The sequence below is a fragment of the Bos javanicus genome, chromosome 9 (assembly GCF_032452875.1).
Source record: "Bos javanicus breed banteng chromosome 9, ARS-OSU_banteng_1.0, whole genome shotgun sequence".
Classification (NCBI taxonomy): domain Eukaryota; kingdom Metazoa; phylum Chordata; class Mammalia; order Artiodactyla; family Bovidae; genus Bos; species Bos javanicus.
In genome coordinates, this window is record NC_083876.1 from 20550901 (window position 1) to 20565500 (window position 14600).

General features: G+C 38.4%; 1 long non-coding RNA gene across 1 annotated transcript in view; it reads left to right on the forward strand.

The window, feature by feature from the left end:
- LOC133253719 (uncharacterized) overlaps window positions 1-14600 on the forward strand; it is a 60886-nt gene that overhangs the window by 28323 nt on the left and 17963 nt on the right. Inside the window, exon 3 of the long non-coding RNA XR_009738393.1 lies at window positions 8302-8379. This is a non-coding gene — a long non-coding RNA (uncharacterized LOC133253719). The remainder of the gene's footprint in view (window positions 1-8301; window positions 8380-14600) is intronic.

Genomic DNA, 14600 nt, shown 5'->3' on the forward strand with positions numbered 1-14600 from the left:
CTTTTTAATATGCTGTCTAGGTTTGTCATAGCTTTTCTTCCAGTGAGCGAGCATCTCTTAATTTCATGTCTGCAGTCAGCATCTGCAGTGATTTTGGAGCCTAAGAAAATAAAGTCCCTGACTGTTTCCATTGTTTCTATGCCATGAAGAGTGGTTTATTTAAGAGCAGTAAAATTTGTAACAAGGGTCATATCTCTATTCCCTAAGGTCACATCTGGGGAAATGGCCATGATTTGCTTCAAAAGGCACTTCTGTGTCACTTGTTGCCCAGTTTAGGTGGCAATTATGAGGTTAGATGTCATCTAAGAAAAGCTCAGTTGTTTTATGCCATGGTGAGGGTAACTGAAAAGTTATGCCTTGCTTTTGTGTCAACTATCAATGACTTGGGGACCCAAAACTTAAAAGTAAATCTACCTTTAAGGGCTTCTTAACAACAAGCACCAAGAGACACTGATATGTGGGTGGAAAGGTGGTTGTGCATTGTTGCACTGTTGCCATTTGATACTGGAATACATTCTTAAATTAATGGGGTTATGTTTTTAATGTACATTCATGTTTTTTGCTGTTAATGACCGACCTTTACTTGCTATTTATTTTAGGCTAGGGAAATGATGTCAAACAAAAGGCAAATTCAAGTGATTTTCTTATTTGAGTTCAAAATGGGTCATAAAGCAATGGAGACAACTCAGCAACAGCACACTGGGCCCAGGAACTGCTAATGAATGTACAGTGTGGTGGTGGTTCAAGAAGTTTTGTAAAGGAGATGAGAGCCTTGAAGATGAAAAGTGTAGTGGGCAGCCATTGGAAGTTGACAGTGACCAATTGAGAGGATCATCCAAATCTGATCCTCTTATAACTCCATGGGAAGTTGCCAAAGAACTCAACTCTAACTGTTCTATAGTCATTAGGCATTTGAAGCACATCGGAAAGGTGAAAAAACTTGATAAGTGGGTGCTTCATGGAGCTGACCAAAAATCCAAATTTTTGTCATTTTGTAGTGTCGTCTTCTCTTACTCGATGCAACAACAATGAACAATTTCTCAGTTGGATTGTGACTTTGACAAAAAGTGGATTTTATGCAACTGGTGATGACCAGTTTGGTGGTTGGACCAAGAAGAAGCTCCAAGGCACTTCCCAAAGCCAAACTTGTACTAAAAAAGGTTATGGTCACTGTTTGGTGGTGGTGGTCTGATCCACTACAGCTTTCTGAATCCTGACAAAACCATTACATTTAGAATTATGCACAGCAAATCAATGAGATGCACCACAAACTACAATGCTTACAGCTAGCATTGGTTAGCAGAAACAGTCCAATCTCCAGGAGAGTGTTGACCTCATATCACACAACCAATGCTTCAAGGTTGAACAAATTGGGCTATGAAGTTTTGCTTATCCACCATATTCACCTGACCTCACATCAACTGGCTACCACTTCTTCAAGCATCTCAACAACTTTTGCAGGAAAATGCTTCCACAGTCAGCAGGAGGCAGAAAATGCTCAAGAGCTTGTTGGATGCTGAAGCATGGATTTTTAAGCTACAGGAATAAACAAGTTTCTTGCAAAAATATGTTGATTGTAATGGTTTCTATTTTGAATTACAAAGCTGTACCTAGTTTCAATGATTTAAAATTCACAGTCCAAAGCTGCTACTTTACTAATTTAGGTCCTACTTTTTAACTCGCATGAACTTAGATACTCACATAGGGTTCTGCCTATCATCTCTGTTCAGAAATCTCTATTCAGGAAGTTGTATTTTCAGAATGAAATTGGAATGATAGTCATCTGATTTAAATAGCTAATGAAATTAAACTGTGATAAAGATCCATTCCATAAGAGGCATGGACATCTTACAGTACAAAATATTAATTTAATTAACTGGCTGCTACTTCACTAGCATGAGGACTCACTAAAAATTTTGTTTTGTAGTTTTTTTTTTCTGTATGCTATGCTGATCCTTAAATTTTGAGAGATGCATACATTCTTAAAAATATCCTACTAGTAGTTATTATCTTAAGATCTTTCTTTATACCTGAAAACCCTTTTATCTCTTTAAGATGATTTTGGATATATCTTATCTCCTAGTTCATACCATTGATTCAATATTCAAATTCACAATACTCTGGAGCCAATTAAATCTTTGTTGAGAAGGGTGGTATATTTGTAATTACATGGAGTCTCATGAAGGTACTTTTACTAAAGTTCAATGAAGACAATAAGCAGGACAGAGTTTTCCAAATAAAAAGCATTAATTTATATTTCTCTTTAAAAGGACATTAAAAGCAGAGGCAACTTACAGAACATGAATATGATTTTTATAATGGTGATCTTTATAATATGACTCATTCTAGTTTGAATGAAGACTTTGGAAATTATTCTTAATGGCTTCAATGGCACTTTACAGCACCCACACTTCCTTCTTACTGACCCCCTACAACCAATCCAATAAATTTTCAAAAGCTTAAGTTAAAAACTTAAATTCTTTCTCTAGCAGTGGAAATTTCCCTGCTACTAAATGAAAATCAATATATTTATGCAATACTTTCATGTATGAAGAAATTCTGTAGTCTCTGTGTAGATTTTATAGTCATTATTAAGGAGCATATGGTCTCTGAAGGACTTCAGAGTCAACAGCCTCCAATTATGACTGTGTATATATTTATTTTCAAGCAGAACCTTCACCTTTGATTATCATAAATGAACTATTGCCTCTTTTGGCTGACATCCTAAAAGAAGAACAAATAAAATAAGGAGAAAAAAATAGACATTTATGCAGCCTGTACATCTCTCATAATCATAAAAAAACCTGTAAAGAGTCAAATCCAGCAGATCATCCTGTCCATCATTTCAGATATATTGGATTATTCTTTATTCAATGTGTTTAATTGTTCAGTAATTATCCTTTGTTGATTCATAGGGGTTAATTCTACAGAATAAGAATCTTTTAATTAGGAAAAAGTAGACCTAGATTTTCAATATGAATTTTATTGTTCTTAAAGTATGGTATTTTGAATACAGTGAGGTTGATATAATTATACAAAATCCAAGTAGCTTTAGGAAATACAGAAAAATAGGTTTTAAGAATCCCGTTCATCAAACTTTCTTTGTTGTTTTGGTGTTTGATGAGGATGGAATGATCATAAGTCAAATTATCTATACACTGAACTTCTTCAGGCACTCATTTTTCAAAGTTCTATTGATTTCATTTTGAATGAGAGTTGGAGAGTTAACTTGTTTTTGGCTCAGAGTTGAGGTCTTTTCAGGGAGGACTGGCTATTTGTTATGTTTATCCAGATTGGATCTCAGGGAATACAGGAGACAAAAATAAAAATTGTAGTCTTAAAAGAAAATAGCGAGGTTTCCCTGGTAATGATAGTTTCCCGGCTCAGTGACAGAGTCCGCCTGCCAATGCAGGAGATGTGAGTTCCATCCCTGATCCAGGAGGATCCCATGTGCGCAGGCAGCAAAGCCCTGTGCACCACAACTGCTGAGCCTGTGTTCTAGAGCCGGAGAACTGCAGCAACTGAGCCCTGTGCTGCAACTACAGGACTGAAACCCACGCCCTAGAGCCCGTGCTCTGCAACAAGAGAAGCCACCACAGTGAGAAGCCCGACACCACATCTAGAGAGTAGCCCCTGCTCGCCACAACTACGGAAAAGCCCATGGAGCAATGAAAATCCAGCAAAAAATAAATCAGTCCTGAATATTCATTGGAAGGACATGATATTGAAGCTGAAACTATTATGGACTTTGCATTGATGCGGAAAACTGATCATTGGAAAAGAAATTGATCTGAAGTTGAAGGTGGGATGAGAAGGGGATGACAGAGAATGTAAGATGGTTGGATTTATACCGACTTAATGGACATGAGTTGGAGTAAGCTCTGGGAGTTGGTGATGGACAGGGAAGCCTGGCGTGCTGCAGTCCATGGGGTCACAAAAAGTCGGATACTGAACTGAATTGTCTTTGAATCAGCTGATCATTTCTTCTACTTGATTGAGGCTTCTATTGAACTCTCTATATGAATTTTTCAGTCTTGTATTACATTCTTCACTTCCAGGATTCATGCTCGGTTCTTTGCTACGTTTTTTATTTTTATTTTTTTATTAAACTTCTTCTTTTGCCCTTGCAGTTTTCCTGGTGTCATTTAGCTGTCTATCTGTGTTCTCTTTCATCTTGTTGAGATTCTATAAGCTTATCGTTTTAGATTCTTTTTTAGGTAATACATCAGTCTCCATTTCTTTGGGGTTGGTTACTGGAGCTTTATCAGTTTCTTTTGTTGGTGCCATGTTTACCTGATTCTTTGTGTTCCATGTAGCTTTGTACTGATGTCTGGGCTTAAAGAAGTAAACACCTATTCCAGTTTTTACGGATTGATTTCAGCATGTACGTATCTTCTATTGGATATCTGGGATTATGATATTTTCTTCAGGATCACAGTTGGAGCTGGGTCACATGGCTACTACTGGGCCCAAAGTGAAGTCAGTGGATGAGTCTGCTACCAGGGTGCAAATTAGGATGGCTCTTTTGGGGTCCCTGGGATGGCTCTTGATAGATCACTGGCAGGTCTCAGAGTAGGCAGGATTGACCTTTGACTATAGTTGAGAGGGGTGAGAACCAAGTCACAGGGTTGCTTCATGGTCTATGACTTGGGTAAAGGTTTGCAGCCTGTCTCTAGGGGTGTAGAGAGGTGTGCCTTCTACTAGGTTTTTGGTTGGGCATGACTTGCCCAGGAATATGGCCAAGTGATACTGGGACTGGGTCACAGGGCTGCTTCAGGATCTACAGTTGGCGTGATGTTGGCAGCTCTACCTCCATAGACATAGTCAGGCATGACTCCCAGCAGGTCCCTGTGTGGTTAAGACTGGTCCTAAATTTAGCTGTGAGGGGTTGGAGTTTGTTTACAGGACCACTTGAAGATCCACAGTTGGACCATGGTCTGTGGGCTTGGTGAGTCCTGGAAGGGAATGAGTGTTTCTGCTGCATGTCTGAGAGAGGCTGGAACTGCGTTAGATGGACATTTCAGAATCTACAGAACTGAAGTTGAAATGCTTACCTTGGGACACGGATGGGAAAGACTGGTGGCTAAGAGGACTTGGAGCAGGTTTACAGGACCCTTACGGTCCACAGCCAGAACCAAGACCAATGGACCTGTTGCCCAAAGCAGGCATGACTTCTAAGTTTCTTGGCAGATGGTGCTGGTGGCAGTTTGGTGGCCAAAAGAGGCTGTAGTCAATCCATATGGGGACAGGATTGATTCTGGGACTGTATCTGAGATCAGTGTCGTCAAACTTGCTACCTGGGCATAGGCCTACTTTTTGAAACAGCCCTTCTTTGTCTTGGGTTCCATCAGTGCTTCAGACTCTCCTACCTGAATTCCAGAACTCCCCCAAAGGCACTTTTGTCCATGGATGGTTGTCAAACTATTGTTTCTGAGGGGATGTATGAGCAGGGGACCTCATATTTCCCCATCTTGCTGGTGTCCTCTCCCATTTAAACTGTATTTGAGTATATAGTTCACTAATTAGCTATATTCACATTATTGTGTAACAGATGATTGGAACTTTTTGCAAAACTGAAATAGCATAACTATTGAAGAAAAACTTCCCATTTCCATCATCCTGAGATTCCTTTAACTATTAAGTACCCCAGTAGACTTAAAATACAATTCTAATATAATATGAGACAGCAAATAATATATATTGAAAGCCAACAATGTGCCAGGCATTTTCTTAGCTATTTTCAGATGTGTTTTCTTCTTTAGTTCTTATAAAAGTAGAGTGGAGCTGTACTTACTGTCCCTGTTTTTCAAATTTGGGAAACTTGGCTTTGTTGAGTAAACTGTTAAAGGTTTTCCATAGCAACTGATGAAGCCAATATTGATACTAAACTACACTTGTGGGAATGCAAAGTCTATGCTCTTTCTTGCCTAATATTTTACCTGCAGCCTCCTAAGATTCTGCTTATTATCATAACATGACAAATGGGTAAATATTTCCTTAGAGGAAAGTTTTATATATATACATACACACACATATAAATGAAGTTATATCTCTAAATGAATGGAAGGATTAAAATCTTTTAGGAATTGAAGAGAGGAACTGCATATTTAAATACATATTTTACTAATTTGGTAAACACTAGAGAGGTTGTATTTTAAGTGTTCAGTATTTTGGAGCTGGAAAACCCTCTGCCTAGGGGTCTGCCGCACTCTGGACCATTTCACATTCCGTTCCTGTGACTGACTGATGTGCATGACTATGACAAATGCTTGGCAGCCTTGCTGGGCGGGGCCTGTGAGTGTGAAGACTCAGACTGTCATTAAACTGGGGCCTGGTGCCAAGGACTGAGTGCATGCTGGAGACACAACTCCAAGCTCCACCACCCTATTGGCCAAGGCACAAGTGCAAACTGTGCTTGTGAATTTATTATAAATTATTTTTAATGGAACATTTTAAATCAGACAAAGAAAATGCTTTCCCTCTGGGATGGAATCCCACCCTATTGCAATCTGTGTCTAACTTGATAAATAAAGGGACAGGCTACTGAGGGAGATTACAAATGCTATCTCTCAAAGGGTTTTCAAAAGAGAATAACCATCTGTCCATGATAAACACAAGGTAGAGTTGTGTCTATGAATCTGCAAAGGCCACTGTGCTGTAAGAGAAAGATTTCACTAATAGGAAGGAGACCTAGGCTTTGGTTCTCAGATTTCCAGTAACCCTCCTTGTGACCTTAGGCAACTAGCTTGAATTCTGTCACCATGTCACAAAATCTCCAGAGAGTGGGTCCTCACCTTTAGATCTTCTGGCACCAAGGTATACCATCCTGGGTATCCAAAAATCCACTCTAACTAAATTACGATGTTTTTTTTTTAACAGTGCTGTGAAAGTCGCTCAGTCATGTCTGACTTTTTGTGACCCCAAGGACTATTCAGTCCATGGAATTCTCCAGGCCAGAATACTGGAGTGGGTAGCCATTCCCTTCTCCAGGGGATCTTCCCAACCCAGGGATCGAACTCAGGTCTCCCGCATTGCAGTTGGACTCTTTACCAGCTGAGCCACAAGGGAACCCCAAGAATACTGGTGTGGGTAGCCTATCCCTTCTCCAGTGGGTCTTCCTGACCCAGAAATTGAACCAGGGTCTCCTGCATTACAGGCAGATTCTTTACCGATGAGGTTGGAGTAAAATGTGTTCAGTGGAAAGCTAGAGCCATGGGAGTCAACTACCTATTTGACGGTGTTATGTAATAAGTTGAGTGAGTAAGTAGAAAAAAATTAAGCTTTTTCTGCCCGTATCCACAAATCTGTTCTCTATGTCTACATCTCCATTGCTGCCCTGAGGACAGGGTCATCAGTACCATCTTGTGACCCCAGGGATGGAGGGGAAGGACAAGGTGGGACAAACTGAGAGAGTAGCATTGAAACATATATATTACCATATGTAAAATTAGACAGCCAGTGGGGATTTGCTGTATGATGCAGGGAGTTCAAATATGGTGCTCTGTGACAACCTAGAGGGGTGGGTTGGGCTGGGAGGTGAAAAGCAGGTCCAAGAAGAAGGGGGCATACATTTACCTATGACTGACTCATGTCGATATATGGCAAAAACCAATACAATATTGTAAAGTAATTACCCTCCAATTAACAATACACTTAAAAAAAATTTTTTTAATTAAGCTTTTTTTTAATGCTGGGATTTCTGAGACTTTAATGTGCTAAAGAGCAGAGTGATTTCTCAGGAGTTAGCTAGCGTTAAATGTTTCCCAAGCATACTTGACCATGCAATCCACTTATTCAATATATCATAGTGTATCATGAAAGATTTTATGATAATCACAGATTGCAAGCACAGTAGTATAGCATCCAACTTTGAAAATTCACTGTATCTGTGCTTTATAAATGATGCTGCTTATTTTAATCTATCTAGGGAAGTATGAACATTTATTTGCTCATTAATTCATTCAATGGGGATCATAGCACTTTTTATGTGCTAGGATGGTGCTAAGTGTTGTGAATATGTCAATGAATAAATATATTAACAATAAAAAAATCTGCTCCCTCATGAAGCTTTATATATTATTGCCAGGGATAGACAATAAACAAATAATAACATATAAATATGTGCTATGGAGAAAAGTAAAGATAGAATTCTGGATTAAATTTAGAGGTTTGTTATAAATAAGTTTCTAATATTAGAATTTAGTGGCCGTGAAACTGTGATTTCTGAAGCTAGATAATAAAAGACCACACTGCTTTATTTGATTCTTTTGGAACAGTCACTCTCTGGTTGCTTTCTCATAGGATGTTTCCTCTGGGAACCCCAACTCTGGATATTCCAAGTCACAAGAAGAGGTCACATGTAGGTGCTCTGATTAACAGGTACAGTTCTCTCAGTCTTTGAATCATTTCAGCCCAAGTATCCAACATGTCAGTGAAAATGCCCCCATATAACTTCAGGGCTCAGGTATGCAAGGTACTCCCTGCCATTTGGAACTTCCTAATGGATGCCCCAGAAAAAGTAAATGAGCCATTCCTACTGTGCTCTGCCGGTTCCTGACTTACAGAATCCTTGAGCATGACATGATTTTTGTTCTGCCATGTTGTTGTTGTTCGGTCGCTCAGTCGTGTCCGACTCTTTGTGACCCCATGGACTGCAGCACACCAGGCCTCCCTGTCCTTCACCATCTCCTGGAGCTTGCTCAGACTCATGTCCATGGAGTGATGCCATCCAAACATCTCGTCCTCTGTTGTCCCCTTTTCTCCTGACTTCAGTCTTTCCCAGCATCAGGATCTTTTCTAATGAGTCACTTCTTCGCATCAGGTGTCCAAAGTATTGGAGCTTCAGCTTCTGCATCAGTCCTTCCAACAGATATTCAGGATTTATTTCCTTTAGGATTGACTGGTTTGATCTCCTTGCAGCCCAAGGGACTCTCAAGAGTCTTCTCCAACACCACAGTTCAAAAGCACAATTCCTTTGGTGCTCAGTCTTCTTCATGGTCCAACTCTCACATCCATACATGACTACTGGGAAAACCATATCTTTGACTAGATGGACCTTTGTGGGGAAAGTAATGTCTCTGCTTTTTAATATGCTGTCTAGGTTTGTCATAGCTTTTCTTCCAGTGAGCGAGCATCTCTTAATTTCATGTCTGCAGTCAGCATCTGCAGTGATTTTGGAGCCTAAGAAAATAAAGTCCCTGACTGTTTCCATTGTTTCTATGCCATGAAGAGTGGTTTATTTAAGAGCAGTAAAATTTGTAACAAGGGTCATATCTCTATTCCCTAAGGTCACATCTGGGAAAATGGCCATGATTTGCTTCAAAAGGCACTTCTGTGTCACTTGTTGCCCAGTTTAGGTGGCAATTATGAGGTTAGATGTCATCTAAGTAAAGCTCAGTTGTTTTATGCCATGGTGAGGGTAACTGAAAAGTTATGCCTTGCTTTTGTGTCAACTATCAATGACTTGGGGACCCAAAACTTAAAAGTAAATCTACCTTTAAGGGCTTCTTAACAACAAGCACCAAGAGACACTGATATAGGTTGGTGCAAAGGTAACTGTGGTTTTGCATTGTTGAACTTTGCCATTTGATACTGGAATACATTCTTAAATAAATGGGGTTATGTTATACATAATTTTAATGTACATTCATGTTTTTTGCTAATGACCTTATTACTTGCTATTTATTTTAGGCTAGGGAAATGATGTCAAACAAAAGGCAAATTCAAGTGATTTTCTTATTTGAGTTCAAAATGGGTCATAAAGCAATGGAGACAACTCAGCAACAGCACACTGGGCCCAGGAACTGCTAATGAATGTACAGTGTGGTGGTGGTTCAAGAAGTTTTGTAAAGGAGATGAGAGCCTTGAAGATGAAAAGTGTAGTGGGCAGCCATTGGAAGTTGACAGTGACCAATTGAGAGGATCATCAAATCTGATCCTCTTATAACTCCATGGGAAGTTGCCAAAGAACTCAACTCTAACTGTTCTATAGTCATTAGGCATTTGAAGCACATCGGAAAGGTGAAAAAACTTGATAAGTGGGTGCTTCATGGAGCTGACCAAAAATCCAAATTTTTGTCATTTTGTAGTGTCGTCTTCTCTTACTCGATGCAACAACAATGAACAATTTCTCAGTTGGATTGTGACTTTGACAAAAAGTGGATTTTATGCAACTGGTGATGACCAGTTTGGTGGTTGGACCAAGAAGAAGCTCCAAGGCACTTCCCAAAGCCAAACTTGTACTAAAAAAAGGTTATGGTCACTGTTTGGTGGTGGTGGTCTGATCCACTACAGCTTTCTGAATCCTGACAAAACCATTACATTTGAGAATTATGCACAGCAAATCAATGAGATGCACCACAAACTACAATGCTTACAGCTAGCATTGGTTAGCAGAAACAGTCCAATCTCCAGGAGAGTGTTGACCTCATATCACACAACCAATGCTTCAAAGGTTGAACAAATTGGGCTATGAAGTTTTGCTTCATCCACCATATTCACCTGACCTCACATCAACTGGCTACCACTTCTTCAAGCATCTCAACAACTTTTTGCAGGGAAAATGCTTCCACAGTCAGCAGGAGGCAGAAAATGCTTTCCAAGAGCTTGTTGGATGCTGAAGCATGGATTTTTAAGCTACAGGAATAAACAAACGTTTCTTGTTGGCAAAAATATGTTGATTGTAATGGTTTCTATTTTGATTAACAAAGCTGTACTTGAGTCTAGTTTATAATGATTTAAAATTCACAGTCCAAAGCTGCAATTACTTTTGCACCAATCTTAGGTTGCCTACTTTTTAACTCACAGTGATTTAAAACACTGTATGAACTTAGATACTCACATAGGGTTCTGCCTATCATCTCTGTTCAGAAATCTCTATTCAGGAAGTTGTATTTTTCAGACACCATGAAATTGGAATGATAGTCATCTGATTTAAATAGCTAATGAAATTAAACTGTGATAAAGTATCCATTCCCATAAGAGGCATGGACATCTTACAGTACAAAATATTGAATTTAATTAACTGGCTGCTACTTCTCTACATAGCATGAGGACTCACTAAAAATTTTGTTTCACTGTAGATTTTTTTTTCCTGTTCTATGCTGATCCTTAAATTTTGAGAGATGCATACATTCTTAAAAATATCCTACTCACATTAGTTCTATTATCTTAAGATCTTTCTTTATACCTGAAAACCCTTTTATCTCTTTAAGATGATTTTGGATATATCTTATCTCCTAGTTCATACCATTGATTCAATATTCAAATTCACAATACTCTGGAAGCCAATTAAATCTTTGTTGAGAAGGGTGGTATATTTGTAATTACATGGAGTCTCATGAAGGTACTTTTACTAAAAGTCCAATGAAGACAATAAGCAGGACAGAGTTTTCCAAATAAAAAGCATTAATTTATATTTCTCTTTAAAAGGACATTAAAAAGCAGAGGCAACTTACAGAACATGAATATGATTTTTTATAATGGTGATCTTTATAATATGACTCATTCTAGTTTGAATGAAGACTTTGGAAATTATTCTTAATGGCTTCAATGGCACTTTACAGCACCCACACTTCCCTTCTTACTGACCCCCTACAACCAATCCAATAAATTTTCAAAAGCTTAAGTTAAAAACTTAAATTCTTTCTCTAGCAGTGGAAATTTCCCTGCTACTAAAATGAAAATCAATATATTTATGCAATACTTTCATGTATGAAGAGAATTCTGTAGTCTCTTGTGTAGATTTTATAGTCATTATTAAGGAAGCATATGGTCTCTGAAGGACTTCAGAGTCAACAGCCTCCAATTATGACTGTGTATATATTTATTTTCAAGCAGAACCTTCACCTTTGATTATCATAAATGAACTATTGCCTCTTTTGGCTGACATCCTAAAAGAAGAACAAATAAAAATTAAGGAGAAAAAAATAGACATTTATGCAGCCTGTACATCTCTCATAATCATAAAAAAACCTGTAAAGAGTCAAATCCAGCAGATCATCCTGTCCATCATTTCAGATATATTGGATTATTCTTTATTCAATGTGTTTAATTGTTCAGTAATTATCCTTTTGTTGATTCACTTAGGGGTTAATTCTACAGAATAAGAATCTTTTTAATTAGGAAAAAAGTAGACCTAGATTTTCAATATGAATTTTATTGTTCTTAAAGTATGGTATTTTGAATACAGTGAGGTTGATATAATTATACAAAATCCAAGTAGCTTTTAGGAAATACAGAAAAATAGGTTTTAAGAATCCCGTTCACATCAAACTTTCTTTGTTGTTTTGGTGTTTGATGAGGATGGAATGATCATAAGTCAAATTATCTATACACTGAACTTCTTTCAGGCACTCATTTTTCAAAGTTCTATTGATTTCATTTTGAATGAGAGTTGGAGAGTTAACTTGTTTTTGGCTCCAGAGTTGAGGTCTTTTCCAGGGAGGACTGGCTATTTGTTATGTTTATCCAGATTGGATCTCCAGGGAATACCAGGAGACAAAAAATAAAAATTGTAGTCTTAAAAAGAAAATAGCGAGGTTTCCCTGGTAATGATAGTTTCCCCGGCTCAGTGACAGAGTCCGCCTGCCAATGCAGGAGATGTGAGTTCCATCCCTGATCCAGGAGGATCCCATGTGCCGCAGAGCAGCAAAGCCCTGTGCACCACAACTGCTGAGCCTGTGTTCTAGAGCCGGAGAACTGCAGCAACTGAGCCCCTGTGCTGCAACTACTGAGGGACTGAAACCCACGCCCTAGAGCCCGTGCTCTGCAACAAGAGAAGCCACCACAGTGAGAAGCCCGCACACCACATCTAGAGAGTAGCCCCTGCTCGCCACAACTACGGAAAAGCCCATGGAGCAATGAAAATCCAGCACAGCCAAAAATAAATAAACAAAATTATTTCAAAAAGGGAAAATAGATATTAGAGCTGGAGAAGCATTATGGATGTGTCATGAGTATGAGGAAGCACAATCTATTGGGAGATGGATTTTGCAGTCTGAATACAAGAAAATCCAGAAAGAGATTTGGATTCCAAATTTAAAATAGGTTACAGTTGAAGGTTAGGATGAAAACTATAAACATCAGGAGGGTGTAAGTGGCTTGTTTTTATACTGTGCTGCCTTTGTGGTGCTGGGATGCGTCCATAAACTCAGAGAAAATTGTAGGGTCAGATTGCTGTAAGACAAAGCCGAAAAATACCTTAGTTCCCAAAACATTTTACTGTGAAAATTGGCTCAGTTATTTATAATATTTCTTTAAACTTCAAGGATGCCTAATAAGGGCTTCTAATAGGTAGAAACCAATGCAGGGCCATTTTGGGGGTAAAGTCCTAAGCTCAATTTTTTTCCCTAAGCTGGCCTACTGTGTTCATATCCTCCTTTTTTTTTTAATTAAAAAAATTTTTTTTAGTTTAATTTTATTTTATTTTTAAACTTTACAACATTGTATTAGTTTTGCCAAACATCGAAATGAATCTGCCACAGGTATACATATCCTCCTTTTTCAAATGGCTTTAGTGATGCAGCCTGCTCTCTTTCCTTCATGGCTACTGCATTATTTTCTCACTTCATTTATTAATTTTCAGCACATATGTACTGAGAGCCTATTTTGGACAAGTACTGGGCAAGAAATGGATAAAAACAATCATGCTTTCTGTCTCTATGGAGTATAAAATTCTAGTAAGAGAGATAGACATTAAATCTGGGGATCATGTAAAAAACGCAATATTTGGTATTTCTAGGAGTTGGTTCAACGTAACACTTGTTACATTTTGGATGAATAATAGCATTTATAAAGTGCCTATTCTGTGCTAGATATTGTGTTCAATACTTTACATTTGTTATACAATTTAATCCTTACAGTATTTTATGGTATTATGAGATAGGTGGTTATCATACTCATTTCCAGGTGCAGAAATTCAGACTTAAAAGAAGTTAAATAATTTTCCCAGGTGCACATGACTTGGAACAATAGCAGGCTTTAAGTTTATAGTAAGGATAAGAACTCCCTTCTCTCTCCTCCCTTTCCCCGACCTTGCTTTCCAAGGACAAAGCTATCAGAATTGGAACAACGCTTAAGCTATAGCTGGTTAGTACCTTGGATAGCTCCCAGGGTACAGTTCCCAGATGAAGTTCAAGGCCTCCTTAGGTCTTTTGTTCTCAGAGTTTTCCAACTACCTGCTCGAGTTTGCCTTCTACCTTTACCCTTCCATATTAAATATCTCTGGATATTAAAGAGACTCAGTCAACTTCACTTAGTAATTCACTCATCAACATTTATTTCAGAAAATGCTACAATGAAAGGGCAGAAGGGGTATATATGGAGACAAATATGCCAGTATAATGCCTGTGATGAGGATACTTTCTCCTCAGTTTTCTCCAGTACCCCTCTGTGACCCAACATACATATCATCCATTTGAAGAGAAAGACAGAGGTCTTTAGCTAGTAAGGTATTATACAGAGATCTAATGACCCCAGGAGCTCTGACAGAGTTATAGTAACACAATTTGGACAGTTAATTGGGAGTCTAACCAACAAGGATTAAACTAGAAATTTAAAGTAATTTAACAACATGGGGTATAATTGGTTTCTTTTGTGCT